This window comes from Mauremys mutica, chromosome 12 (genome assembly GCF_020497125.1).
Source record: "Mauremys mutica isolate MM-2020 ecotype Southern chromosome 12, ASM2049712v1, whole genome shotgun sequence".
Classification (NCBI taxonomy): domain Eukaryota; kingdom Metazoa; phylum Chordata; order Testudines; family Geoemydidae; genus Mauremys; species Mauremys mutica.
In genome coordinates this window covers 41,423,690-41,451,576 of record NC_059083.1, presented here as the reverse complement: position 1 = coordinate 41,451,576, position 27,887 = coordinate 41,423,690, and the positions used below count along the sequence as shown (strand labels likewise).

The window sequence follows — 27,887 nt, the reverse complement described above, 5'->3', positions numbered from 1 at the left end:
CAATTTGCATTACTTTGCATTTATCAACACTGAATTTCATCTGCCATTTGATTGTCCAGTCACCTATTTTTGAGAGATCCTTTTGTAGCTCTTCACAATTTGCCTGGGACTTAACTATGTTGAGTACTTTTGTATCATCTGAAAATTTTGCCACCTCACTGTTTACCCATTTTTCCAGATCATTTATGAATATGTTGAATAGGATTGGTCCTAGGACAGACCCCTAGGGGACACCACTGTTCACCTCTCTCCATTCTAAAAACTGACCATTTGTTCCTTCCCTTTGTTTCCTATCTTTTAATCAATTACGTATCCATGAAAGGACCTTCCCTCTTATTCTATGACAGCTTACTTTACCTAAGAGCCTTTGGTGAGGGACCTTGTCAAAGACTATCTGAAAATCGAAGTACCATATATCCACTGGATCCCCCTTGTCCACATGCTTGTTGACCCCCTAAAAGAATTCTAGTAGATTCGTGAGGCATGATTTCCCTTTACAAAAACCATGTTGTCTCTTCCCCAACAAATTATGTTCATCTAAGTGTCCGACAATTTTGTTCTTTACTATAGTTTCAACCAGTTTGCCCGATACTGAAGTCAGGTTTACCAGTTTGTAATTGCCTGAAACACCTCTGCAGCCCTTTTAAAAAATTGGCATAACATTAACTCTTCTCCAGTCATTTGGTACAGAAGCTGATTTAAATGAGAGTTTACACACTACAGTTAGTAATTCTGCAATTTCACATTTGAGTTCCTTCAGAACTCTTGGGTGAATACCATCTGATCCTGGTGGCTTATTACTGTTTAACTTATCAGTTTGTTCCAAAACCTCCTCTAATAACACCTCAATCTTGGACAGTTGCTCAGATTTGTCACCTATAAATAACGGCTTAGGTTTGGCAATCTTCCTCATATCCTCAGCCATGAAGACCAAGGCAAAGAATTCATTTAGTTTCTCCACAATGGCCTTATTGTACTTGAGTGGTCCTTTAGCAGTGTCCAGTGGCCCCACTGATTGTTTAGCAGGCTTCCTGCTTCTGATATACTTAAAAAAAAATTGCTATTACTTTTTGTGTCTTTGGCTAATTGTTATTCAAAAACTTTTTTGGCCTTCCTAATTATTACAATTTTTACTTCATTGCCAGAGTTTATGCTCCTTTCTACTTTCCTCACTAAGTTTTAACTTCCACTTTTTAAAGGACGCCTTTTTGCCTCTCACTGCTTCTTTTACTTTGTTGTTTCACCATGCTGGCACTTTTATGGTTCTCTTACTATGTTTTTAAATTTGGGGTATACGTTCAAGTTGAGCCTCTATTCTGGTGTCCTTAAAAAGTTTCCATGCAGCTTTCGGGGATTTCATTTTTGGTGCTGTAGCTTTTAATTTCTGTTCAATTAACTTTCTCATTCTTGTGTAGTGCCCCTTTCTGAAATTACAGTGTTGGGCTGCTGGGGTGTTTTCCCCACCACAGGGATGTTAAATTTAATTATATTATGGTGAATATTTCCAAGTAGTCCAGCTATATTCACCTCTTGGACCAGATCGTGTGCTCCAAGAAACAGTCATTTAAGTTGTCAAGAAACTTTATCTCTGCACCCCGTCCTGAGGCGACATGTACCCAGTCAATATGGAGATAGTTAGAATCCCCCATTACTATTGAATTTTGTATTTTAATAGCTTCCCTAATCTCCCTGAGCATATCACAGTCACTATCATCATCCTGGTCAGGTGGTCAGTAATATATCCCTACCGCTATATTCTTATTATTACAGCAAGGAATTACTATCCACAGAGAAAGCAGCAAAGAGTCCTGTGGCACCTTATAGACTAACAGATGTATTGGAGCATGAGCTTTCATGGGTGAATACCCACTTTGCTGCTTTTACAGATCCAGACTAACATAGCTACCCCTCTGACACTATCCACAGAGATTCTATGGTACAGTTTGGTTCATTTAAGATTTTTACTTTATTTTATTCTGCGCTTTCTTGCACATATAGTGCCACTCCCCCACCAGCACGACCTGTTCTGTCCTTCTGATATGTTTTGCACCCTGGTATTACTGTGTCCCATTGATTATCTTCATTCCACCAAGTTTCTGTGATGTCTACTATATCAACATCCTCATTTAATACAAGGCACTCCAGTTCACCCATCTTATTTATTCTTTTAGCACTGGTATACAAGCACTTTAAAAACTTGTCACTTTTTAGCTGTCTGCCATTACATGATGTAATTGAATGGGGCTTTTTTTCATTTGACTGTTTCTCATCAGATCCTACCTGTATTTTATCATCTTCCATCCTCTCCTCCTTACTAGGACATAGAGAAGCTCCATTAATAGCTCCTCCCCTAAGGGATGTCCGAACCACATGCTCTTCTGTACCCATTGGATTTCCCACAGCCTTTAGTTTAAAAACTTTTCTATGACCTTTTTAATTTTAAGTGCCAGCAGTCTGGTTCCATTTTGGTTTAGGTGGAGCACATCTTTCCTGTATAGGTTCCCTGTTTCCCAAAAGTTTCTCCAGTTCCCAATAAATCTAAACACCTGCTCCCTACATCATCGTCCCATCCACGCATTGAAACCTTACAGTTCTAACTGGCCCTGCGCATGGAACTCGAAGCATTTCAGGGAATACTACCATGGAGGTCCAGGACTTCAATCTCTTACCTAGCACCCTAAATTTCACCTCCAGGATATATCTCCTAGCCTTGCCAGTGTCATTGATACCTACATGTACCATGACCACCGGCTCCTCCTCAGCACTACACGTAAGTCAGTCTAGATGTCTCGAGAGATCCAAAACATTCACACCAGGCAGGAGAATCACTATGCAGTTTTCAAGGTCATCACAAACCCAGCTATCTATGTTTCTAATGATCTAATCACCCATTACTAATATCTATCTCTTCCTAATAACTGGTGTCCCTCCCCTGGAGAGAGGTATCCTCAGTGTGAGAGGATACCACAACATCATCTGGAAGGAGGGCCCCAACTATGAGATTGTTTCCCTTTGCTCCAGTTGGATGGTCTCCTTCCCCGAGATTTTCATTCCCCTCTACATCACAGAGGCTGTGAGACTGGGGGTAGGACTGTTCTATTGTTCTACTGTGTCCCAGAAAGTCTCATCTATGTACCTCTCTGTCTCCCTTAGCTGCCGCATTGGGTGCAATAAACAGGATAGCCCCCACTCTGTTGCTAGACTTCTGCCTGTATTATCTTTTTACTCCTGAAGCTTATTCCTTGGTTGTTGTTTTGTTTTTATTAGAGGGTGTTTTTGTCTTAAAGTTTAAAGAATATAAGTTTATCTAGGTCCCTCCCACACACACATACACTCTAGCCCTGTAAACTCCCTCACAAAATTCCTCTGTTCTCTAGCTCCACTTAACAGCAGGCTTTTAAAGCCCTGGTGTTCCTGAGTAGACATGCCCCCTAGTTAAGGGTTGATGGGTGTGACGGTGCACCCCATAAGGCTTTATGGAAATATGCTTATGAATATTTATATGACATAACTGGAATATGTTTTATGCTACATATCCCATGTAACATATCTCTGTAAAGGTTGTGATCTACTGAATCTATTCATCCAATTTTTATGCATGTATCATTTTTGTATTTGTAGTTATGAATATTGGCTGTGTACTTGATTTTTAAGTAGCCTTAGTAAAGCATTTGGTCAGCTTCTTGAGAAAGGAATGTGCAAATTAAGTGCCCAATCAAGAAGCACTTAATGGACAATGAATCTTGAAAGGCTTTAATCCACATAAGAAGTCTACATGAGGATGTTCAATGTAGCATGTGAACCATGGCTGCTACCTGTAAGTTCTGAGTCATGCATGGACGTGTGACTTGCCCATGTGACTCTAAAACTCCATCTTGTAGCTGGAATTCTACACAGGGGAAAGGAGGGGTATCCACACACAAGAAAAAGTCTATTTAAACCCCTGGGAGACCCCTCCATTTTGTCTTCAGCTGGCTCAGGAGATAACCTATCCACTCCCAAGGCAACCTGAAAGAAACTGGAACAAAGGACGGTAACTACAGGGTATATGAGTGATTGCTGGACCCAGACTAGAAGGAGACTAATCTGTAAAAGGAAGCTCACTGGAACTCCTCTGAGAGTGAGGTTTTATCTATATTCAGTTTTCTTACAGTATTAGGCATAGACTTACGGGTTTCATTTTATTATAATTGGTAATTCACTTTGTTTTGTCTGTTACTACTTGGAATCACTTAAATCCTACTTTCTGTATTTAATAAATCACTTTCTACTTATTAATTAACCAGAGTATGTATTAATACCCGAGGGGGCAAGCAGATGTGCATATCTCTCTATCAGTGTTATAGAGGGCAAACAATTTATGAGTTTACCATGCATAAGCTTTATACAAAGTAAAACAGATTTATTTGGGGTTTGGACCCCATTGGGAGTTGGGCAAGAAACACTTCTTAACCTGTTTATAATTAAGCCTACAGCTGTTAAAGGACGTGGTTCAGACCTGGGTCTGTGTTTGTGGCCGGCAAGCGTGTCTGGCACAGCCAGGCAGGATACTGAAGTCCCAAGCTGCCAGGGCAGGAAAGCAGGGACAGAAATAGTCTTGGCCCATTACCTGGCAGTTCCCAAGGGGTTTTCTGTGATCCAGCCCATCACAATGGGTGCTAAAAGGCTTAGGGATCAAAGCCTCATTAAGAAGCTCTCAGCCTTGCCTAGCAGTTCCACCACAATCATTTGGTCCTCAAGAAACAAGAATATGCATTACCTGGAACCTGTCTTCAGCCAGGGTCAGCCAAAGTGGCTTGGAGGGGTTGATTTGTCAACTCAGCTGTTTTTTTCACTTCCTCCCTCAGGCCAGGGGCAAGCTCTGTGGGGCTCTGGTGGCTGGTTCAAAGCGATCGATGCAGGCCGGCTGCCTCCCACTCCAGGGGCAGCATCACGTGGGGACTTTGACTGGGGTGCTACACCAGACAAATCTTAGTTCAAGTATATAAAGGCCAGCTGAGGGCTGACACAAATCTTCCATGGAGCCAAAAGGCTAAAGGTGGCCTGCCACCCTCCTCAGCTGCCTTCCCGTCTCGTGGGAGCCCCGGCCTGAGCTGCTGGTCCAGGGACAAAGAGGCAGGCCCACCAGCTCTACTCTTTGGACGCAACAGATTGACCCGCTGGCCGCAAATCTTTCCAGCCAAGGTTTCCTCCTCAAGTGGAGCCCAGTGGGGCCCACAGTCCCCAGCTGGAGAAGCCACATGAGAAGACTCCAGCTGCAGCAGAAGGTGTGGAGGCTTACGAATCGATAACTCCTGTTAGGGGAGAGGCTTAAATTGTCTACCCACAGCTGAGGATCAGCACCCCAATCCCGTTAAGGTCAGAAGGGGGCATCCAGATGGGCCAAAAAGGAGCAGCTGCAGAAGGCTTGTACCAGGCCTCAGCCTTAGAAAATGGCTTTGGTTTCTTTTTCTCCACCCCATTTTGGCCTTAATTCTCTAGGGGGGAAGCCCACCTCCTCACTGGCAGAAGTTTCTACCTAGTGATAGCCAGCCGCACCTTTCTACCCTTGTCTTTGCCCCATTTGGTCACACTCAAGTGGCTGCCTATTGCATAAAAGCCACAATGGTAGCTATGGAGCAGCTAAAGTGACTCTTGTGGGATTTGAACCCACAACTTTTAAATGGCAACAGGTCCTAACCATCCCAAGGGCTGTTTATCAAAAGTCTAACAAACTTTCCATTGTGGCACAGCACCATTGCAGGTGCTAGCAGCTACTCTCCTCTCTCTACTTTGCAACACTCCAATTGCTGTAGTAAAAGAAGGGGCAGAGCGGAGGAAAACAATTCATTAACAGGGAATTGAATGTAGATGGCTTGTTTAGAAGGCAGCTAGGCTAACCACTAGGCCACCAACACTGCCTTAGCAAAGCCCCACAAGACACATCACCTAGAACCTGTCTTCAGCCAGAGTGCAGCCAAAGTGCCTCTGGTGGGTGGGTGGCTTCAGGCAACAACTCTGCTGTTTTTTTCACTTCCCCATGAGGCTGGAGGCAAGCCCTGTGGGGCTCTGGCAGCTGGCTCCAAGCAATCGATGCAGGCCATTGGCCATCTGCTCCGGGTATAACATCACATGGGGACTGTGACTGGGTGCTACACAGGACAAATCCTAGCCCAGATGTCTATAGGCCAGCTAAGAGTGGACAGAAACCTTCTGTGGAGTCGAAGGGCTAAAGCTGGCTTGATCTTCATCTTCACTCTGAGTAGAGATGGGTAAAGGGGGCCTTAGTGCCAAGAAGAGCAGCTTCCTGGCTGCCACCTCTTGAAAATCAGCCTTTGAAGCCAAGCCTTTGCCTTTTCTCTCAAAATCTGCACCCAAGGGGGTCCTCAAGAAGGATTGAAAAGGGCCCTCAGTGCCTGGCGTAGGAGTTTTTCTTCCTAATGAGGTGGTGAGGGTGATCCTGGCAATAGGGCTCTGATGCCAGAGCTGGACACGGACACTCCGCTGAGAAGAGTATTCATCCAGTGGAGGAGGCAGGCAGGGGGAGCCTGCTGGGATGAGTGTCCATCCAACTCCCCTCTTCCCCTCCCTGGGGTCCTGGGTTGAGCAGGTGGCCGAATGGGCCTGGTGTCACATTATTGACTTGAACTGGGACCATATAGAACATGGTTGCAACCTGTAGTGGCACCAAATCTGGTATAAAGGCGGTAAAATAAGATATCTAAGACAAGGTTATGGTTGGCTGGTTATGATTATGCTATTTGTATGTATGTATCATTTTTGTAGTTGAAGTTATGAATATTGGCTCTATACTGTCTGTATTTCAAACTTCTGCTATGCTTCTGGGTGACATCCCAGACAAGTTGGTATCAGCTCTGCCTAGCCTGCTTGATGGCCCGTTAAGGACCATCAGCTATACAACTGACCTATTGAAAGAAGGCAGATATGCCTTGTAACTCAGCAAAGTATGCAGGGACTTGCCCATGTGACTCCAGACTCCATTTTGCTGTAATTTTCCACATTAAGAACAAAGAGGGGTACTTACACCTGGAAAAGACTATAAAAGGCTGATGCCTCATCCCCATCTTGTCTTCAATCCTGCTTCTTACCTCTGGAGGGACTTTGGAATGGAAGCTCTACACAAAGGACTGAATGACCCATCCCAGCTGGTCTTGATTTGAACCTGCAGTTTATTCTAACACTGCTACAAGCCTGAACCAAGACTTTACCATTACTATATGTAATTGATTTCATTTAACCAATTCTAGTTCTCATCTATATTTTTCCCTTTATGAATAAACCTTTAGATTTTAGATTCTAAAGGATTGACAACAGTGTGATTTGTGGGTAAGATCTGATTTGTATATTGATCTGGGTTTGGGGTTTGGTCCTTTGGGATCGGGAGAACCCTTTTTCTTTTATTAGGGCATTGGTTTTCATAATCATTTGTCCCCATAACGAGTGGCACTGGTGGTGATACTGGGAAACTGGAATGTCTAAGGGAATTGCTTGTGTGACTTGTGGTTAGCCAGTGGGGCAAGACCAAAGTCCTCTCTGGCTGGCTGGTTTGGTTTGCCTTAGAGGTGGAAAAAAACCAGCCTTGGGCTGTAACTGCCCTGTTTTAAGCAATTTGTCCTGAATTGGCACTCTCAGTTGGGTCTCGTCAGAATCAGCATCGTTACACCTGAAGCCCATGACCATGAGCCTCCCACCCTCCTGACGTGCCTCCACCACTCTTAGGAACACCGGCCTGAGCTGCTGGGCTCAGGACTAAGGGGTAGGGCCAACAGCTCAGCCCTTTGGATGCAAGAGGTTGACCTGCTGGCCGGAAATTCATTTGGCCAAGGTTTCCTCCTCGAATGAAGCCCAGTGGGGCCCATTCTCCCCAGTATAAGAAACCACACAAGAAGGCTTAATACTCCAGCTGCAGCAGAAGGTGGGGAGGCTTATGAGTCAACATCCCCAGTTAGTGGAGAGGCTTAAATGTCGGCCTCTTCAATGCCAAGCCAGGTATTGCTGGGCCCCATATGCCTACCACTAAGCAGCAGCACCCCAACCCTGCTAAGGCCAGAAGGAGGCACCCAGCAGGGCACGAAAGCAGCAGCCGCAGAAGGCTTGCACCAGGCCTCAGCCATTGAAGGTGGCTTTGGTTTCTTTTTCTCCTTCCCATTTTGGCCTTAATTCTCTAGGGGAGAAAGCTCACCTCCACACAGGCAGAGGCTTCTACCTACTGGTAGCCAGGCACACCTTTCTGACCTTGTTTTGGCCCCACTCAAGTGGCTGCCTCTTCCATAAAAGCCACAATGGCAGGCAGGGAACAGCTAAAGTGACTCTGGTGGGATTTGAATCCATGACCTTTGAATAGCTGTATCTGGGTGGTGGGATAAGGGTGTGTGATCAATGCAGAGACCCCCTATAGGGCAGATGTGAGTACCGTTGGCAGAAAAAAGGCGGACACCCTTAATCTAGCAATCGATGTCCGCCTTCCCACTCCAGAATGTGTTGGGAACAAAGAGATCAGGTGACCTTTTCCCCAGGAAACAGACAAAGGACAGAGGAGGGGTTACAGGGAATTGGAGACTGAGCTGGTGGAAACTAGTCTGTCTCCTGTTCTGGGACTCGGAGCAGGGAGTCCAGGGCACCGGGCCTAGATACCCCAAGCTGGACTTTGCTGAAAGTTCCTAATTTCTGTGCTTGCAAGATCTGTTCTACGCTGTGTTCCTATTGACCAATAAACCCTTCTGTTTTACAACACTGGTTGAGAATCACTGCTGACTGGGAAGTTGGAGTGCATGGCCCTTGGGGGGCAGAGTTAAGGCTTCCCCAGATGTCCCATCCAGGTGGATTCACTGCGGGGAACCACGGAGCGAACAAGGGTGCTGAATGTTCTGAGGTTAGACCCAGGAAGCACCGAAGCCAAAGAAACTTCTTGCCATGGTGTAAGGGTGCGAGAGAGGGGAATCACACTACACCAGAATCTGGGCTGGCTTCACTCATGTAACATGTTTCTGTATATGAAACAGAGATTATAAGTTGTTTTGTGCTTTAGAATAAGTTATACTTTATGCCTTTACATTTGGTTAAGGTATTTTGACCATGTATTAGATATGGAGTCTAAAATTCAAAATGGCGTGCCTGCCAAACAACAACTCGACTCCATCTTTGTTTAGCTTCTTGTTGAAGTTTTCGCACCCTTTTGGAACTTTGGCTGGAAAGGTAGCCAATGGTCAGCATAATAAGTTCCAGCAGGGGAACTGCCAGTTTTACCTCAGAACTTTGGCATGCTTGTGCCTATATAAACTTTGAGCACCCCCTCCTAGCTGCTGTCCATCCTAGAGGCAGCCACGGTACCATTGTATTTGTGCGGCGAAGTGGACCAGAAGATCAGAAAATCATCACCTCCAAAGTAAATGGAGCATTAAGAACTGTAACTGTGCTTGCCTAGCTCTGAACCCCACATCGTTTTCAAAGAAAGGTACAGAGGTCCTGTTAATTGCTCACCCTTGGGTGATCGCAGAGCCAGGCCTCTCTTTATCACCAGCAGGTCCTGTTGATCTCTATTTAAGAAGTGGTTGAGACCCAGGATCCATCAGTTGCCTGTGACAATGATGTTGTAACATCTACTGCCTATCGACAACTAAAAATGGTGTATTATCTGGGGTAATTTTGTTTTGGGTATATTTATTTAGTGCCAAGGCACCTACTTGGTTGGACCTGGGTTTTAAACCCAGACTGTCAAACCACATCTCACTGTTGGGGAAATTTTGTTTTGAGTATATTTATTTATTTATGATAGGGATAAGGGTCCAAGATTCTGCTAATTAGCTACAAGGTATAGCTGGCCTATACCATCCTCACCAACATAGTTAACGTTGCGGGGTTAACACTCAGAAGAGTTCCAGAGCACCCAGACTGACCCCCATGACAGAGGGGAAAAGCAGGGCCTTGGTGCCAAGCAGAACAGCTCCCTGGCTGCCATCTCCTGAAAATCAGCCTTTGAAACAGGCCTCCAGCCCCAGACCCCCACTACCCCTTCCAGGCAGGACAAAAATGTTAATGATTATTATTCCCCAATTGCATCAAATCCCTGTGTAATATGTGTTACACCCGGTGTTCTTTAATTTAACAGTATTAAGCACAGCTATAGTTAAAAATGGGGTTTCACTTGGCCCTGGTGAAAAGCAGCTATAAGTTGCTATCTCCATGCTAAACAGGTCACACTGCAATAAAGATAGGTACCATTAATAGTAAGAACAGCATGGACAAAGAGTGACGAGTGACATTATATAATATATATTTTCAGAGTTAAAAACAAGCAGCATGCCTAGTCTTGCAGTCCAGCAGCTATTCTGTTCAAGCTAGTTTCTGTTGAAAGAGGACAGTCTCCAAAAAACCTGAGGTTTTTATAACATCCTAACTCTTTGTTTCAGAGTCTGTAGTTAGCAGGTTGATTCGATCACTTAAAACTCTGAATTAATAGATACTTAAGGAAATTAGGCAGCCTTCCCCAAAGTTCCCTTTTGTGATCTGAGGGGTGGGGGAATTAAGTTGTCTGCACAACTGAGATGCTTTTTCTTTTTTTTAGTTTAAATACATTTTTTCTGTTTCAATGAAAAAACAGCACTGTAGGGCCTTCTTACAGTATTAAACAGTAAATCACCATACACAGCAATCCTTAATGTTACTAATAACAATGAATGTCTTTTTTTAAAAACATGTTTCTTTCATGCTTAAAGTTTTGGGTTGTTTTGAAATAAAATGGATATATCACAACCATAGTAAACACTCTACAAATACCCATAGCTTAAATGCTTGTTCTATAAAAGTATGGTGGAGGTTTGTGAACCCTTGAAACATTTCGGTTTTGGGTTAGACCCTTGTTTATTTTTGTAAATATATTATTTTAATGACTTTCATTTGCTAGAAAGAGTGACCCATAGCATTCAACCAACTCCTGGGTTATATTTAACCTGTCCAATAGAGTTCTACCAACTCCTGGGGTTATATTTAAATTGTCCAATAGAGTTCCATCAACTCCTGGGATTATATTTAAACTGTCCAATAGTTTCTACAAACTCATGAGGTTTTATTTCATTTAATATTAATCAGAGCTCACCATCCCCACTCACCCACCTCCCTCCCTTACTGTGGATATTCACCCATCAAACTTAATTACTGATCACAACATTTAACCCTGATAGCAACAAGGGTGGGTTATCACATTTAGACTTACAGACTGAATAGAGTCACCCTGGCTATTCAGTGGAGGGGTGGTTAAACCATCAGCTCAATAGGGTGAGTCAGCTCTAGTGTAGTCAAACACATGTCTCAAATATCCCTGTTTTATATAAAAGCCTTTTTTCTTTTTTGGCTGTTATTTTTAAGCACATGTGGGAGGGGGGCATGTTTCCTCACAAGACTCTACTACACACATTTCAGCTTTTTGTTGTAAATGGGTCTCTTTTACACAAAGACACAAGAGCGAGTTTCTCACAAAATATTTTTTTTATTTAACAACACATACAGCCCTTGAAAACAAACCAAGATGCTCCATCAGAACTTTAATCTTCCTTAAGGGCCACACAGACCTTCTAACAGAAACACAAATAGTCACAAAGCCCTTTTCAGCTACCGAGTTTTATATCGCATGTTTGTCCCCTCACCATTCTCTAACCTAATCCTTTTAGGTTTCTTAGGGTATGTCTACACTATGGGATTATTCTGATTTTACCGAAACCGTTTTTTTAAAAACAGATTTAAAACAGTCAAGTGCACGCGGCCACACTAAGGACATTAATTCAGTGGTGTGCGTCCATGTACTGAGGCTAGCGTCGATTTCCGGAGCGTTGCACTGTGGGTAGCTATCCCATAGTTCCCGCAGTCTCCCCCGCCGATTGGAATTCTGGGTTGAGATCCCAATGCATGATGGGGCAAAAATAGTGTCGCGGGTGATTCTGGGTAAACGTCGTCACTCAATCTTTCCTCCGTGAAAGCAACGGCAGACCATCATTTCGCGCCCTTTTCCCCTGGATTGCCCTGGCAGATGCCATAGCATGGCAACCCTGGAGCCCGTTTAGCCTTTTGTCACTGTCACCGTATGTGTACTGGATGCTGCTGACAGACGCGGTACTGCAGTGCTACACAGCAGCATTCATTTGCCTTTGCAAGGTATCAGAGACGGTTACCAGCCCTATAGCACCGTCTGCAATTGGAAATTGGCGATGATGGTTATCAGTCCTTTTGTACCGTCTGCAATTGGAAATTGGCAATGACGGTTATTGGTCCTTTTGTACCGTCTGCTGCTGTCATGGGTGCTCCTGGCTGGCCTCGCTGAGGTCGGCCTGGGGGAGCATGAACAAAAATGGGAATGACTCCCCAGGTCATTCCCTTCTTTATGTTTTGTCTAAAAATAGAGTCAGTCCTGTCTAGAATATGGGACAAGTCTACTAGAGAACAAGAGAGCACAGACGCTCTGGGTCAGAGCCCCAGAGATCCCGCAGAAATGATGAGCTGCATGCCATTCTAGGGGTTGCCCCTGCAACAACCCCACCCGTTGCTTCCCTCCTCCCACACCCCTCCTGGGCTACTGTGGCAGTGTCCCTCCATTTGTGTGATGAAGTAATAAAGAATGCAGGAATAAGAAATATTGACTTTTTAGTGAGATAAAATGAGGGGGAGGCAGCCTCCAGCTGCTATGATAGTCCAGGCAGTACAGAATCTTCTTTAGACATGAAAGGGGGCGGGGAGAGGAGCTCAGCCTCCATCTGCTATGATGAGGACGGCTTTCAATCATTTTGTACCGTCTTCCGGGAATGACCAGGAGTCATTCCTATTTTTGCCCAGGCGCCCCTGGCCGACCTCACCAAGGCCAGCCAGGAGCACTCACAGGACGATGAGGATGGTTTTCAAGCCTTTTGTACCGTCTGCTGTTAGGAAAGGAAGGGAAGGGGATGCTGCTGTGCAGCGCTGCAGCACCGCGTCTACCAGCAGCATGCAGTAGACATACAGTGACATTGAGAAAAAGGTGAGAAACTATTTTTTTCCCTTTGCTTTCACAGGGGTAAATTGACGACATATACCCTGAACCACCCAGGACAATGCTTTTGACCCTTCAAGCATTGGGAGCTCAGCCAAGAATGCAAATGCTTTTCGGAGACTGCGGGGACTGTGGGATAGCTGGAGTCCTCAGTTCCCCCTCCCTCCCTCCATGAACGTCCGTTTGATTCTTTGGCTTTCCATTACGCTTGTCACGCAGCACTGTGCTGAGTCCCTGCTGTGGCCTCTGTCTATCATAGCCTGGAGATTTTTTCAAATGCTTTGGCATTTCGTCTTCTGGAACGGAGCTCTGATAGAACAGATTTGTCTCCCCATGCAGCGATCAGATCCAGTATCTCCCGTACAGTCCATGCTGGAGCTCTTTTTGGATTTGGGACTGCATGGCCACCCGTGCTGATCAGCGCTCCACGCTGGGCAAACAGGAAATGAAATTCAAAAGTTTGCGGGACTTTTCCTGACTACCTGGCCAGTGCATCCGAGTTCAGATTGCTGTCCAGAGCGGTCACAATGGTGCACTGTGGGATAGCACCAGGAGGCCAATACCGTCAAATTGTGGCCACACTAACTCTAATCCGACATGGCAATACCGATTTCAGCGCTACTCCCCTCATCGGGGAGGAGTACAGATATCGGTATTAAGAGACCTTTATATCAATATAAAGGGCTTCGTTGTGTGAACGGGTGCAGGGTTAATTCGGTTTAACGCTGCTATATTTGGTATAAACGCATAGTGTAGACCAGGCCTTACAAATAGTCTTTTTCTTACGCAGGGTTCTGTAACTTTTTGCGCAGACCAGACAGTCAATATAACGCTGTAAGCAGGCATCCTCTGGTTTGGTCATTTTTTTTAAAACACTGTCAGGGTCTTGACAAAATTGCACAGCATTTACCAAGGTCGCCCCTTGTGCTAAATTTTCTTGGGTTAGGCACAGACATTGCATAGCATAACCTCTGGCAATAACAGTGTTTAATATGCTTTCCAAACACAGGTCAGCGCACAGGTCCCAGAGCTTGCAGTTTATACCCTCCAAAGTCCAACTCACACAATCATGGTGTCATTGGGCTGGCGCATCTATGACACATTCCTCGCAATCTTCAAAAAGATTATTTTTTTTAAGGCAGCGATTAAGGACAGCATCAACAGCAACATGTACAATAGAATGCATGACTTTTTTATGCTCACAACGTGGCACTGGCTCAGTTAGTTCCATGCCAAGCCTCCTCATTAAATCCATATGGCCATCATCCTCGGCGTCCTCGTCAATGATTTGTACCAGCATTGAGCAAAACCAAGGCGGGCCCAGTTCATCTTTGCTGTCAGGAGGGATTGTGCTCAGGTGGCCAGCCAGAGCTGGGAATATCTACCCAAGCTGTGAATTGCACTTTCCAGCTGCAGTATACGTGTACACATAGACGCGTTAAGCAGGAATTCAGTCTTCCTCACATGATGCATAAGGCTTGTAGGCATGGGAAAGTTTGGCCAGTTATACCAGTGTATTTATATCATTATAGTTTAAATCAAAATAGTTATACTGGTATAACTTCCCAAGTGGACACGCATAGTCCAGAATCAGACTGGCTTGTTATGGTTTAATTTAAATCCCTTCCAAAGCACTAAACTGGAAAAAGTTACCTTATTCTGTAATAAGAGTGACTATGGGGCAGTTACATTGATATAAATAGATCAGCTTAAACCCACACTTTAGTTTACATAGGTTCCTTTGTAGACAAGCCCGCATTGGGTTTGGTGCACTTTCCAGCTACGGTATACACATAAGCTTAGAAGCTTTCATGAGGAATTCAGTCTTCCTCACATGCCCTCATTGGGTTTGGTGCAGGTTCCTCAGAGGTATTTTGGGTCCTAACTTTCAGTGAAATAGATGGGAGCTAGAAGCCTAAATACCTTTGAGGATCTGGGCCTTTGTCCTTGATGAGTTTGGTTTACTCACTTTTTTTCTTCTCTGCCCCCTTCTGCCCAAGGAAATCATGGGTTGCAATTGTAATGGGCCAGGAGAGGCTAAGCCTCCCCTAACCCAGGCTGGGACCCCCCCCACACCCTCCACCCCAACCAAGGCCCGACCCTCATTCCCCCTCTCCCCTAAAGCTGGCAGGGGCTTAGCTTGACCTAGCGGCCTGGAGCTCAGGGCAGCTGAGGTGGGTGGGCTGGTGCTCAGACCAGCCAGCAGTACAGAACTCAAAGTGTCTGGTGGCCTTGGACTCAGGGCAGCTGGGGTGAGACAGCCGGTGCTCGGACCTATTTGGTCAGGATGCGGTGGGTGAGGGGGGGAGCTTGAGGCTCTGTTGGATGAAGGGAGGTAGAAGGGGTATAGTGGCGGGTCCTCAGGCAGAAAGAGGTGGGGCTGGGGGGCTAGCCTCCCCGAATGGGGGCTTCATGCGCCGCCCATGCTACCAAATAAGTAAATTAAGATTCACTTCATCTGAGAAGTGTAACTTTAAATTGGCACTCCCCAGATGTTTAAATGTTCAAGGTTTAGCGAGGCTGCTTTTTATTTTTTGTCCTAATATTCTAGAAATGTAACATGCTCTCAACTGCTGATCTGCGACCACAGTCAGAACTTCACTTTGCTGGAATATTTGTATATATTGTAATAGCTGATGTTTCTCCCCTTGCTTGGGCCCGACTTCCTCCTTCAACTACTTTCAGTTCTTCTACTACTTTTATTCCTAAGAAAAAAAGAGAGATTACATAGACTCATGACAACCAAATTAAAGACTCATGAGCCACCCTCATGTCTTTAGGCCTGCACACTCCCGTCACACAGCAGAGACACTTCAGACCACAACCTCCTCAGAGATTCCATCAGCAGAACCACCAAGAAAGTTCTCAGAGCAGGAACAGGAGTGGCAGGAGGAGACAACACCCGTCAGCTTTAGGGGAGAGGGGGAATGAGGGTCGGGCTTTGGTTGGGGTGGAGGGTGTGGGGGGGTCCCAGCCAGGGTTCTGGCCAACCCAAACTACTTTATGGTCCTAAACCAGCCTTTTGAAGGTGCAGTCAAGGATGGTGCACCAGATCAGAGACTAGATTTACCCCATCTTACCTTTTCCTCCCGACTGTCCCCTTTCTACTGTGCATGGTCCCGTATCACTTCAGACCGCTCGGTGCTCCGCACACAAGAGAGGGGATACTCCATCCAATTCTGTTCCCTCCTGCCCTTGCACCATCCTTGCGGATCCCTCTTCAGGGATTCTTCTCACGAGAAGCTCCTTATGCAGGAGATGCAGTCACTCCTATCACTAGGGGCAGTGGAGGAGCTTCCTCAGGAACAGGGGGCGATGGCTTTTATTCACAGTATTTCCTAATACCAAAAGCCAAAGGCGGCCTCAGGCTTCCTTGTACCTGTGAGAACTCAACAAGTTCATGAAGAAACTAAGGTTCTGCATAGTATCCTTGGCCTCACTAGATCCAGCAGTCTGGTATGCCGCCCTTGACTTGAAGGATGCATTTTCATATCGCAATCACTCAGCCCCACAGGAAGTATCTCAGGTTTGTGGTCAACAGTACCAACTACCAATTTACTGTCCTTCATTCGGCCTGTCAGCAGCACCTCGAGTCTTCAACAAGTGAATGGCAGTCATCTCCGTGTTCTTGCGAAGGCACCAGATACAGGTATTTCCATATCTCAATGATTGGCTGATTAAAGGCCGCTCCAGGACCCAAGTGGAAGCTCAGGTTGGATTCATCAGAGACACCTTCAACAGCCTGGGTCTACTTCTAAATGAAGCAAAATCAACTCTGTCCCCCATCCAGAGGATAGAGTTCATAGGGGCAGTACTGGACTCGATTAAAGCCAGGGAATACCTGTCACAGGCATGGTTTCATGTCCTCAACGATATAATTCGAGGCCTCAGACAGTTCCCCACCACTACAGCAAGGAACTGCCTGAAACGTCTGAGACACATGGCTGCCTGTACCTGTGTGGTGCAGCATGCCAGAATCAGGCTTCGACCACTTCAGTCGTGTCTTGCATCAGTGTATTGCCCAGCCAGGGACAGCTTGGACATGTTCGTGATCCTTCCTCGGCCCATCCTCGACTCCCTCCTGTGGTGGATTGACGCTCAGGAGATGTGCTCAGAGGTTCCCTTTGCCGCCCCTGTCACTGGTGGCGGGTGTGCCAGACTTGGGCTGGGGAGCTCATCTGGGAGATGGCAGGACTCAAGGCCTCTGGTCTCAAGCAGATCTGGGTTTCTACATCAGTGTCAGAGAGATGAGAGCGGTGAGCCTAGCATGTCAGAGCTTCCGTCCTTACCTAACCGGACAGCGTATCAGTAATGATGGACAATACAACAGCAATGTTCTATATCAACAAATGGGGTGGTGCATGCTCCTCTCCCCTGTGCCAAGAAGCCCTCATGCTTTGGGACTTCTGTGTAGAACATTCAATACACCTGCAGGCGTCATACCTCTCCAGGGTACAGAACGAGCTGTTGGACCACCTCAGCAGATCATTTCACAGCCACGAATGGTCCCTTCATTCAGACATCGTGATTTCAATCTTCTAGGTGCGGGGGTTTCCCCAGATAGACCTTTTTGCCACACAACACAACAGGAAGTGCCAGCAGTTCTCCTCCTTCCAGAATCACAGCCCGGGCTCCAGTGCAGATCTGTTCCTCCTCCATTGTGTTACCAGATCTGCCTGTTACTTTGGGGTATGCTCATTTATTTGGTTTACTTTTTGGGGTGGGGGGGTCTGTAATTCTATCAGTGTGTCACTTGTGCTTGTGTCACTTATGTGTTCATACAGAGCTCTACTTCTCCCTGCTGCAAGTGCCCTCCCAGTGGAGCTACTGTGAAGGATTCCTCCAGCCCTGGATCTGGCTGAACACACACACACACACACACACACACACACACACACAGAGCAAGTCCGAGCGAACTGGGTCAATCAACACTTTCAAGCTGACTCCTTATATGTCCCTGGACTCTCTGGGCTGGATGAAGCAGCACTTTCAAGCTGCCCCTCCCGCCCTTATGTGTCCCAGATTCTGCATGTCCCTATCCTCCCTCTCACATCATAATTGTACTGGCAGTAACCCACTTGATGAGCAAACCCCACAGTATTCTGGGTGCTGCAGGGATCTTTAGCTTAGGTAAAAGAAGTGTTGCTGTAGAGTAAATAGGGGAAGCTAAAAACTGCCGATACTTCTGCAATAACTTTGACAGCTTTTCCACTGAGATAACAGATACCCCCGCTCCGCCCTGAGGCCCTGCCCTTGCTCTGCCTCTTCCCACCCTGCCCCCACTTCACTCCCTCCCCCAAGGTCCCCCCTTCCCCATCCCCTCCCCTCCCCTTTCCTCTCCCTACTGTCTCCTGCCCCAGCCCTTTCTTTTCCCCTTGCCCCAGCCCTATCCCCTTCCTACTTTTGAACAGCTGATCGGCAGCCAGACCTGGGGCCCGGTGAACAGCTGATCAGTGGCCAGCCCCGGGGCCCCACCTGAATCACTGTGGCTGATGGGTGCCGAGCACGCTCTATTTTTTTCCATGTGGGTGCTTGAGCTCTGGAGCACCCATAGAGTCAGTACCTGTGCATGATGCTGCTAACCCTTACTTTCATGGGTAATTAGGATTTACTTGTTGATGCAGGACAGAGGCAAGAGCCGTCACAGCTAGAAGCCAAAGCATGGCCCAGCCACAATCTGCTGCTTCTGCTGAGCTTAAAAACAAGCCTGTTTGCTCCCCCTGGCCAATCAGGCAGCCTGTCCAGTGACCCTACTGCAACTCAGCAGAGCTCATTAATCTGCCTGGAGGCTGGACTGACGAGTCCTCAGGCTCAGCTGAAATGCTCAAAACACAGTGGAGTTATTTGCAGTGTAGTTGTAGCTGTGTCGGTCCCTAGGATATTGCAGGGACAAGCTGGGTGAGGGAATAGCATTTACTGGACCAACTTCTTTTGGTGAAAGAGACAAGCTTTCAAACTCCATAGAGCTCGTTAGAGTCATGTCAGTGTAGAACAGGGGTCTCAAACTCAAATGACCCCGAGGGCCGCATGAGGACTAGTGCATTGGCCCGAGGGCCGCATCACTGACACGCCCCCTTGCTGCCCCTGGCCCCACCCCCAATCCACCCCTTCCATGAGGCCCCGCCCCTGCCCTGTCTCTTCTCCACCTCCTCCCCTAAGTGCGCGCAGTTTTAATAAATATATACACTCAGTAATGCACCTCACTCAAAGGACAAAACACGCACTTAGATTTACTGCCTAAGGCTCTGGGAGGGAGTTTGGGTGGGGGAGGGGGTCTGGATGCAGGCTCTGTGCTCGATGCAGGCTCCAGGCTGCGGCAGGGGGTGGGGGTGCAGGCTTTGGGACGGAGTTTGGGGATAGGAGGGAGTGCAGGGGTGAGGGCTGTGGGGCTGAGGGCGAGGGGTACATGATGCAGGAGGGGGCTCAGGGCTAGGGAAGAGGGTTGGGCTGTGGGGTGAGGGCTGTGGATGAGGGGTTCATGATGCGAGAGGGCTCAGGGCTAGGGAAGAGGGTTGGGCTGTGGGGTGAGGGCTGTGGATGAGGGGTTCATGATGCGAGGGGGCTCAGGGCTAGGGAAGAGGTTTGGAGTGTGGGGTGAGGGCTGTGGATGAGGGGTTCATGATGTGGGGGCGCTCAGGGCTGGGGCAGAGGATTAGGGTGTGGGGGGATGAGGGCTCTGGCTGGGGCTGAGGATTAGGGTGCAGGGGGATGAGGGGTTCATGATGTGGGGGTGCTCAGGGCTGGGGCTGAGGATTCGGGGGCGGGGGAATGAGGGCTCTGGCTGGGGCTGAGGGTTTGGGGTTGGAGAGGCTCAGGGTAAGGGAAGCCTGCCTTGCCAGTACTGGCGGAGGGCAGGCACTAGGACCCTGCACCCTAATCCTCAGCCCCAGCCAGAGCCCTCCTCCCCCCGCACCCTAATCCTCTGCCCCAGCCCTGAGCGCTTCCCTTCCCCCCCCCCCCCAGCCCGGCCCCGGCGGGTCCCGCTTCCCTTCCCCCGGCCCGGCCCCGGCGGGTCCCGCTTTCCCCCCCCCTTACCCGAGCGCGTCTCCGGCGGTCCCGCTCAGAGCCGCATGGTGAGGGGGCGGGGCTGGGAGCTCCACGCCGAGCGCAGCGCTCAGCCCAGAGCTCCCAGCCCCGCCCCCTCCCCACGCGGCTCGGATCGGGGCGGGGCTCAGGCGCTCGGACGGAGACTCGGCGCTCTATGCGCCGAGGCTCCAGGAGAGGGGCGGAGGCGGGAGCCTCCGCTTTTCTCTTGGGGGCCCCTGCGGAGCTCCCCTGGGGAGCTCCGCGGGCCGCAGGGAAGAGCTCCGCGGGCCGCATGCGGCCCGCGGGCCGCATGTTTGAGACCCCTGGTGTAGAAGCACTGCGAGCACCATGAAAGCACATTAAGTCCCTATTAGAGATTCCCTACAGTTGTGCTGTGGGTCAGATTGACCAAGACGTTTTGACAGCTTTGGACCACTTCATGGATGCAAAGCAGCTGTACATGCAGCATAATTAGTCCTCTATATCGGGATTCTGCTGCTAGGTGCTGAGCTCCTATTGATTTGAGTCCAATTTGAGATCAGTGGCAGCTCCAGGAAACTATTAACACCTGGCAGTATCAGGCCTTTTTTACAACACAACAACCTGCATACCTTGCTCCGTGTTGCATAAAATAGGTCTTCAGCAGATTTTCCTTTTTTTGAGCCAACCATGGGGTAATTCAAGAGATCAGGACTTTGTTTGACATTTCCTGCTCTCTTGCGGACACCAGTAACCAAATATCAGGTGCTGTTACTCTGCGAGAACTTGTTTAGCAGAAGATTAAATTGTTCAATAAATATTTGGACAATTCTAGAGTGAGAGAACAGAGAGGGTAATTTTGTTTAAAAGGAAAAGTCTTATACACAAACCAGAACCAAACTGGAGATCCAGTTCAAACTGGTATTTTTTACTTTACAAATCTGGACCTTAATTTTGGCCTATCTAATGAACCTGAACCAGAATCGAGAGGGGGGGAAAAAAAGGTTACCGCCCTGACAAAAAGTGGATGGGCCAGGCCCGTTCACTGGGGTAGCGTCCACCCAATCTATGTCCCTAGTCACACTGCTGCAGCAGAGTGGAGTACGGGCACTCTTCCTTGAGGATGAAGAGGGAACCCCAATCCTGGGAGGCAATTGAGGTCTAGGAGTGGTGTAAGGATGAGTGGGTTTTGCTCCCAGTGGGGGGTGAGATGAATGGGAGAGGAATGGAGAGCAGTCATACTTGGGAACTGGAGCTGGATGGTAAACAAACCTTGGTACACCTCTGGACTAAGGACACAGGGCTAACACTTTTTCCATCTATAGGGGTTTTGTAGGGTGGGAACATCTATTCCACTTGCCTTGGGGAGCTAAGGCTAAGGTGAGAACACGGATCATGAGTAAGGCTGTGATTATGTCACAGAGGTCACAGAAAGTGACTTCCAGAGACCTCTGTGACATTTTCCACGTCACCTGGGGCCCCTTCTCCCTGGCAGGAAGGTTTAAGACTCCAGCTGCAGCCGGAGGTGGGGTGGCTTAAGAGTCAACACTTCCCGTTAGGGTAGAGGTTTAAACGTTGGCCTCTTCAGTGTGAGACCAGGGATTGCTGAACCCTGCCTACCCACCCCTCAGCAGCAGCGCCCCAACCCTAGTGAGGCCAGAAGGGGACAACCAGCTGGGCCAGAAAGGAGAAGCTGCAGAAAGCTTGCACCAGGCCTCAGCTGCTGGAAGGTGGCTTTGGTCTCTTTTTTGCCCTCCCATTTTTTTCCTTAGTTCTTTAGGGACAGACACATGTCTCCCTGCAGCATTGAGACTTCTACCTCCTGTTAGCCAGATGGGCCTTTCTATCAGCCCCTTTTGGTCACACTCAAGTGGCTGCTCATTCTGTAGGAGCCACACTGGAAGCAAAGTATCAGAGGGGTAGCCATGTTAGTCTGGTTCTGTAGAAGCAGTAAAGAATCCTGTGGCACCTTATAGACTAACACGGATCATGAGTAAGGCTGTGATTATGTCACAGAGGTCACAGAAAGTGACTTCCAGAGACCTCTGTGACATTTTCCACGTCACCTGGGGCCCCTTCTCCCTGGTGGTGGTGGTCACATTAACACCACCCTATACCGAAAACCTACCGACCGCTATGCCTACCTTCATGCCTCCAGCTTCCATCCCGGGCACACCACAAGATCCATTGTCTACAGCCAAGCACTGAGGTACAACCGTATCTGCTCTAACCCCGCAGACAGAGACCAACACCTAGAAAATCTCCACCAAGCATTCTCAAGACTACAGTACCCACACGAGGAAATAAGGAAACAGATCAACAGAGCCAGATGTGTACCCAGAAACCTCCTTCTGCAAGACAAACCCAAGAAAGAAACCAACAGGACTCCACTGGCCATCACATACAGTCCCCAGCTCAAACCCTCCAACGCATCATCAGGGATCTACAACCCATCCTGGACAATGATCCCACACTTTCACAGGCCTTGGGTGGCAGGCCAGTCCTCGCCCACAGACAACCTGCCAACCTGAAGCATATTCTCACCAACAACTGCACACCGCACCATAGTAACTCTAGCTCAGGAACCAACCCATGCAACAAACCTCAATGCCAACTCTGCCCACATATCTACACCAGCAACACCATCACAGGACCTAACCAGATCAGCCACACCATCACCGGTTCATTCACCTGCACGTCCACCAATGTAATATATGCCATCATATGCCAGCAATGCCCCTCTGCTATGTACATCGGCCAAACTGGACAGTCTCTAAGGAAAAGGATAAATGGACACAAATCAGACATTAGGAATGGCAATATACAAAAACCTGTAGGATAACACTTCAACCTCCCTGGCCACACAATAGCAGATTTTAAGGTGGCCATCCTACAACAAAAAAACTTTAGGACCAGACTTCAAAGAGAAACTGATGAGCTCCAGTTCATCTGCAAATTTAACACCATCAGCTTAGGACTAAACAAAGACTGTGAATGGCTTGCCAATTACAGAACCAGTTTCTCCTCCCTTGGTTTTCACACCTCAGCTGCTGGAACAGGGCCCCATCCTCCCTGATTGATCTAACCTCGTTATCTCTAGCTTGCTTCTTGCTTGCTTATATATACACACCTGTCCCTGGAAATTTCCACTGCTTGCATCCGAAGAAGTGGGTATTCACCCACGAAAGCTCATGCTGCAAAACTTCTGTTAGTCTATAAGGTGCCACAGGATTCTTTACTGCTTCTACTGGAAGCAAAGGAGCAGCTAGAGCAACTCAGGTGGGATTTGAACCCACATAGGGTGACCAGATGTTAAGGGGAAATATCGGGACCGCCGCGGGGGGGCTTTTTTTTTTTTATACTCACCCATCCGGGAGTTCGATGGCAATACAGCGGAGAGCCTTCAGTCGTGGACAGTCTTCGGCGGTATTTCAGCGGTGAGTAATAAACCTTACCACCAAAGACAGAAGCACCCGCCGCTGAAATACCGCCGAAGACCGTCCATGACTGAAGGACTCTGCACCGAATTGCCGCCGAAGACCAGGAAACAAAATATCGGGACAAATGGCGTCCCGATCGTACTCTGGTTGGGACGCAGGATAAACTCCTTAAAATTGGGACAGTCCCAATTTTATCGGGACGACTGGTCACCCTAAACCTACAACCTTCACATGACTGTCCCCACGCATACAAAGCATAATTTCTTAGAAGTTCAACATGTGTTCCATTGCACCACAGAGCTATCAGTAGACCAGAAGAGTGCCTCTTCTCTTTCTACTTTGCAACACTGCAATTGCTGTGGTAAAAGCAGGCAATGCTCTGAGGAAAACACTGCATTGGCTGGAAATTAAACCCAGACAAACTGCTTAGAAAGTAGTTATGTTAACCACTACACCACCAATGCTGCTTTGCTGGGTGTCTTCATGACTCAAGAATGTGCACTACCTAGAAGCTGTTTTCAGCCTTCAGTTGCCTACACTGCTGTGTTTTCACTTTCCCCCAGAGACTGGAGGCAAATCCCCCTGGAGGGTCTGGTGGCTGGCTCCAAGCATCCAGTGCAGGACGGCTGCCATCTCCTCCAGGGACAGTCTCGGGTGGGGACTTTGACTGGGACTTTGCACTGGCCAAATCCAAACACAGGTGTCTTCAGTTGAGCTCAGGGTGGACAGAAACCTTCTGTGGAGCAAAAGAGCTAAAGGTGGCTTCATCTTCACTCTGAATAGAGTGGGAGAAAATGGGGTCTGGGTGACAAGCAGCGCAGCTCCCTGGCTGCCCATCTCCTGAAAATCAACCTTTGAGACAAGCATCTGCCTTTTTTCTCAACACCTGCACTCTAGGGGGAGGGACTTCCCTGCTCTGACTGTGGGGAGGGTGATCGAGGTGGGAGGATCCAGGTGCCAGAGGTGTGCACGGCCACTCTGACAGGAGGAGGGGTCCAGCTGGCGGAGGAGGTGGGCAGGGTGAGCCTGGAAGGAGGAGTGTCTGGCTGTGACATTCTGTACCTTGGGGGAGCATACTGTACCCCCCATATTTCTCATTTTCATATAATCATGATCTTACATATAAAGCATGCCTTGTAAGGTATCAGGGGAAAGGCTATGATCTGCTAAAAGTCATTTCTCTATCCATATATGTATATCAATAATGCCTATGAAGTTATGAGAACTGTGTTGTATGGTGGTCACTAAAACATGCTGTAAGTTGGGGAATCAGCCAGATATTAGCTACCCAGAGGCAACAGCAAGGAAAGTAACCAACCAAACAAGCCATCAACAGCCATTGTCCAGCAAGGGAGCTACAATTCAATGACTCACCTGCATGAGGCCACACCAGGGGAATTGCTCAACCTTGCTTGGAGAGACTCAGCAATGCCCCCAGACATGACTGGACTTGTGCTCCCAAAGCACATGGACTGAGGGTATAAAACAGACAGAGTGGACACATACTGGGCCCTTCTCCTGCCCCCACCTTTGCTGAAAGCAACTAAGACACTGAGAAGAAGACAAGACTCCAACACAGGAGATTGGCCCAGGTTTAAGGAACAAACCTGTATATTAAGGACTGCAATATCCAGAGGGGTGAGAAAAACTGCTTAATCTAGTTGCTGCCCAGTCTAATAGGGTTGAGAGTTTACACTGCGTGCTTATATTTTATTTTATTTTGGTAACTAACTCTGACCTTTTGCCTATCACTTATAATAATTTAAAATCTATCTTTGTAGTTAATAAATTTGTTTGTTTATTCTACCTGAAGCAGTGTGTTTGGTTTCAAGTGTGTCCGAGATTCCCCTTGAGATAACAAGCCTGGTACATATCAATTTCTTTGTTAAATCGACGAACTCATATAAGCTTGCAGCATCCAGCGGGCATAACTGAGCACTGCAAGACAGAGGTTCCTAGGGTTGTGTCTTGGACCAGAGATATTGGCTAGTGTTATTCGGTTGTACAATCCAAGGAGCAGCTTACATGCCAGAGGCTGTGCATGAACAGCCCTGGAGTGAGGGTTCTCACAGCAGAGCAGGGTAAGGCTGGCTCCCAGAGTCAAGGATTGGAGTGACCTAGCAGATCACTGGTCCAGATAACACCAGAGGGGAACATCACACTGGCCACCTCCTCTCTTCCCCTTGTGATGAGCCAGTGGCTGAACTGGTCTGGGGCCAAGAATGAGCTGCTGGGCCAGGGACTAAGGGGCAGGACCGCCAGCTCAGACCTTTGGATGCAAAAGGTTGACCTGCTGGCCTCAATTTTTCCAACTCAGGTTTCCTCCTGAAATGGAGCCCAGCGGGGCCCATGGTCCCCTACAGGAGGCTTAAACAACAGTCTCTTCAGTGTGAGGCCAGGGATTGCTGGACCCTGTCTGCCCACCGCTCAGTGGCAGCGCCTCAACCCCTTTAAGGACAGAAGAGGGAACCCAGATGGGTCAGAAAGAAGCAGCTGCAGAAGGCTTGTGGCAGGCCTCAGGCACTAGAAGGGGGATTTGGTTTATTTTCCTACTCTCCATTTTTTCCTTAATATTCTAAGGGGGAAGCCCACCTCCCACGATGCAGGTAGAGGCTTCTACCTCCTGGTAGCCAGGCATGCCTTTCTGCCTTTGTCTTGGCCCCCTGGGGGCACTCAAGTGGCTGCCTATTCTGTAAAAGGTGCAATGGCAGCCAGAGTGACTGTTGGGATTTGAATCATTGTCTTAACCCATGCAAATCACTGTTTCTCAGAAGTACAACACACTATCCATTGCACAGCAAGCAGGGCCGGCTCCAGACCCCAGCGCGCCAAGCGCGTGCTTGGGGCGGTGTCCCAGCGGGAGGGCGGCAGGCGGCTCCGGTGGACCTCCTGCAGGCATGCCTGCGGAGGGGCCGCTGGTCCCGCGGCTCCGGTGGAGCATCCACAGGCGTGCCTGCGGGAGGTCCACTGGAGCCACGGTGCCAGCGGCCCCTCCACAGGCACGTCTGCGGGAGGTCTACCGCAGCCGCAGGACCAGAGACCGCTAGAGCGCCCCCCGCGGCGTGCCGCCCTGCTTGGGGAGGCAGAAATCCTAGAGCCGCCCCTGACAGCAAGTGACCTCCTTTCCTCTCTCTACTTTGCAACACTGCAATTGCTGAGGTAAAGGAAGAGGAGGAGCTCAGGAAAACCCTGCCCTGGTTGTGACTTGAACCTAGATGAAGTGTTTCCTGAAAGCCCTCAGGGCCCATGAAGATGCGTTACTTAGAACCTCTCTTCAGCCAGAGTGTAGCCAAAATGGCTCTGGAGGGTTTTGAGTCATTAGCACTGCTGGTTTTTTCACTTCCCCTCTCAGGCCAGGGGCAAGCCCTCAGGGGCTCTGGTGACTGGTTCCAAGCAATCGACGCAGGCCAGCTGCCGCCCGCTCAGAGGACAGCACTACTGGGGCGCTACACTGGACAAATCCTAGCCCAGGTGTCCAAAGGCCAATTCAGGGTGTACAGAAACATTCCACAGAGCAGAAGAGCTTAAGCTGGCTTCATCTTCTTCACTCTCAATAGAGATGGGGCCTTGGTGCCAATCAGAGAAGCTCCCTGGCTGCCATCTCCTGAAAATCAGCCTTTGAGACAAGCCTGGGCCTTTCCCCCCAAGACCTGTGCTCTAGAGGCCCCTCCAGCAGATTGGGAAAGGGCCCTGCAGTGCCTGGCACAGGTGGTTTCCCTGCTCGGGAGGTGGGGAAGGTGATCCTGGCGCGAGGGTCCAGATACCAGGAGCAGGCACGGCTACTCTGGCAGGAGGAGGTGGGCAGGGTGAGCCTGGTGGGAGGAGTGTCTGGCCACCCCCTCTCTTCCCCTCTCTGGGGTCCTGGGATGAGCCGGTGACCCAACAGGCCTGAGGCCCAGGGCTACACGCCTGCCACCCACTGCAGCTGACTCCCCCACTCATGGGAGCACTGGCCTGAGCTGCTGGGCTGGGGACTATGGGGCAGGGCCTCCAGCTCAGCCCATTGTGCTCAAGAGGTTGCCCTGCTGGCCGCAGTTCTTTCCAGCCAAGGTTTCCTCCTCAAATGGAGCCCAGCAGTGCCCGTTTTCCCCAGCAGGAGAAGCCACACAAGAAGGCTGAAGATTCCAGCTGCAGCAGGAGGTGGGGAGGTTTAAGAGTCAACACCTCAAGTTTGGGGAGAGGCTTAAATGTCGGCCTCTTGAGTGTGAGGCCAGGGATTGCTGGACTCCATCTGCCCACCGCTCAGGGGCAGCGCCCCAACCCCTCTAAGGACAGAAGGGGGCATCCGGATGGGCCGGAAAGAAGCAGCTGCAGAAGGCTTGTGGCAAGCCTCAGCCACTGGAAGATGACTTTGCTTTCTTTTTCTCATCCCCTTTTTTGCCTTTATACTCTGGGGGTGAAAGCACACTTCCTCTGTGATGTACCCA

General features: G+C 48.6%; 1 protein-coding gene across 1 annotated transcript in view; it reads left to right on the top strand.

The window, feature by feature from the left end:
• The window catches only part of LOC123345053 (zinc finger protein 883-like), a 902,586-nt gene that overhangs the window by 608,165 nt on the left and 266,534 nt on the right, over positions 1-27,887 (top strand). The gene's annotated exons all lie outside the window — the stretch shown is intronic.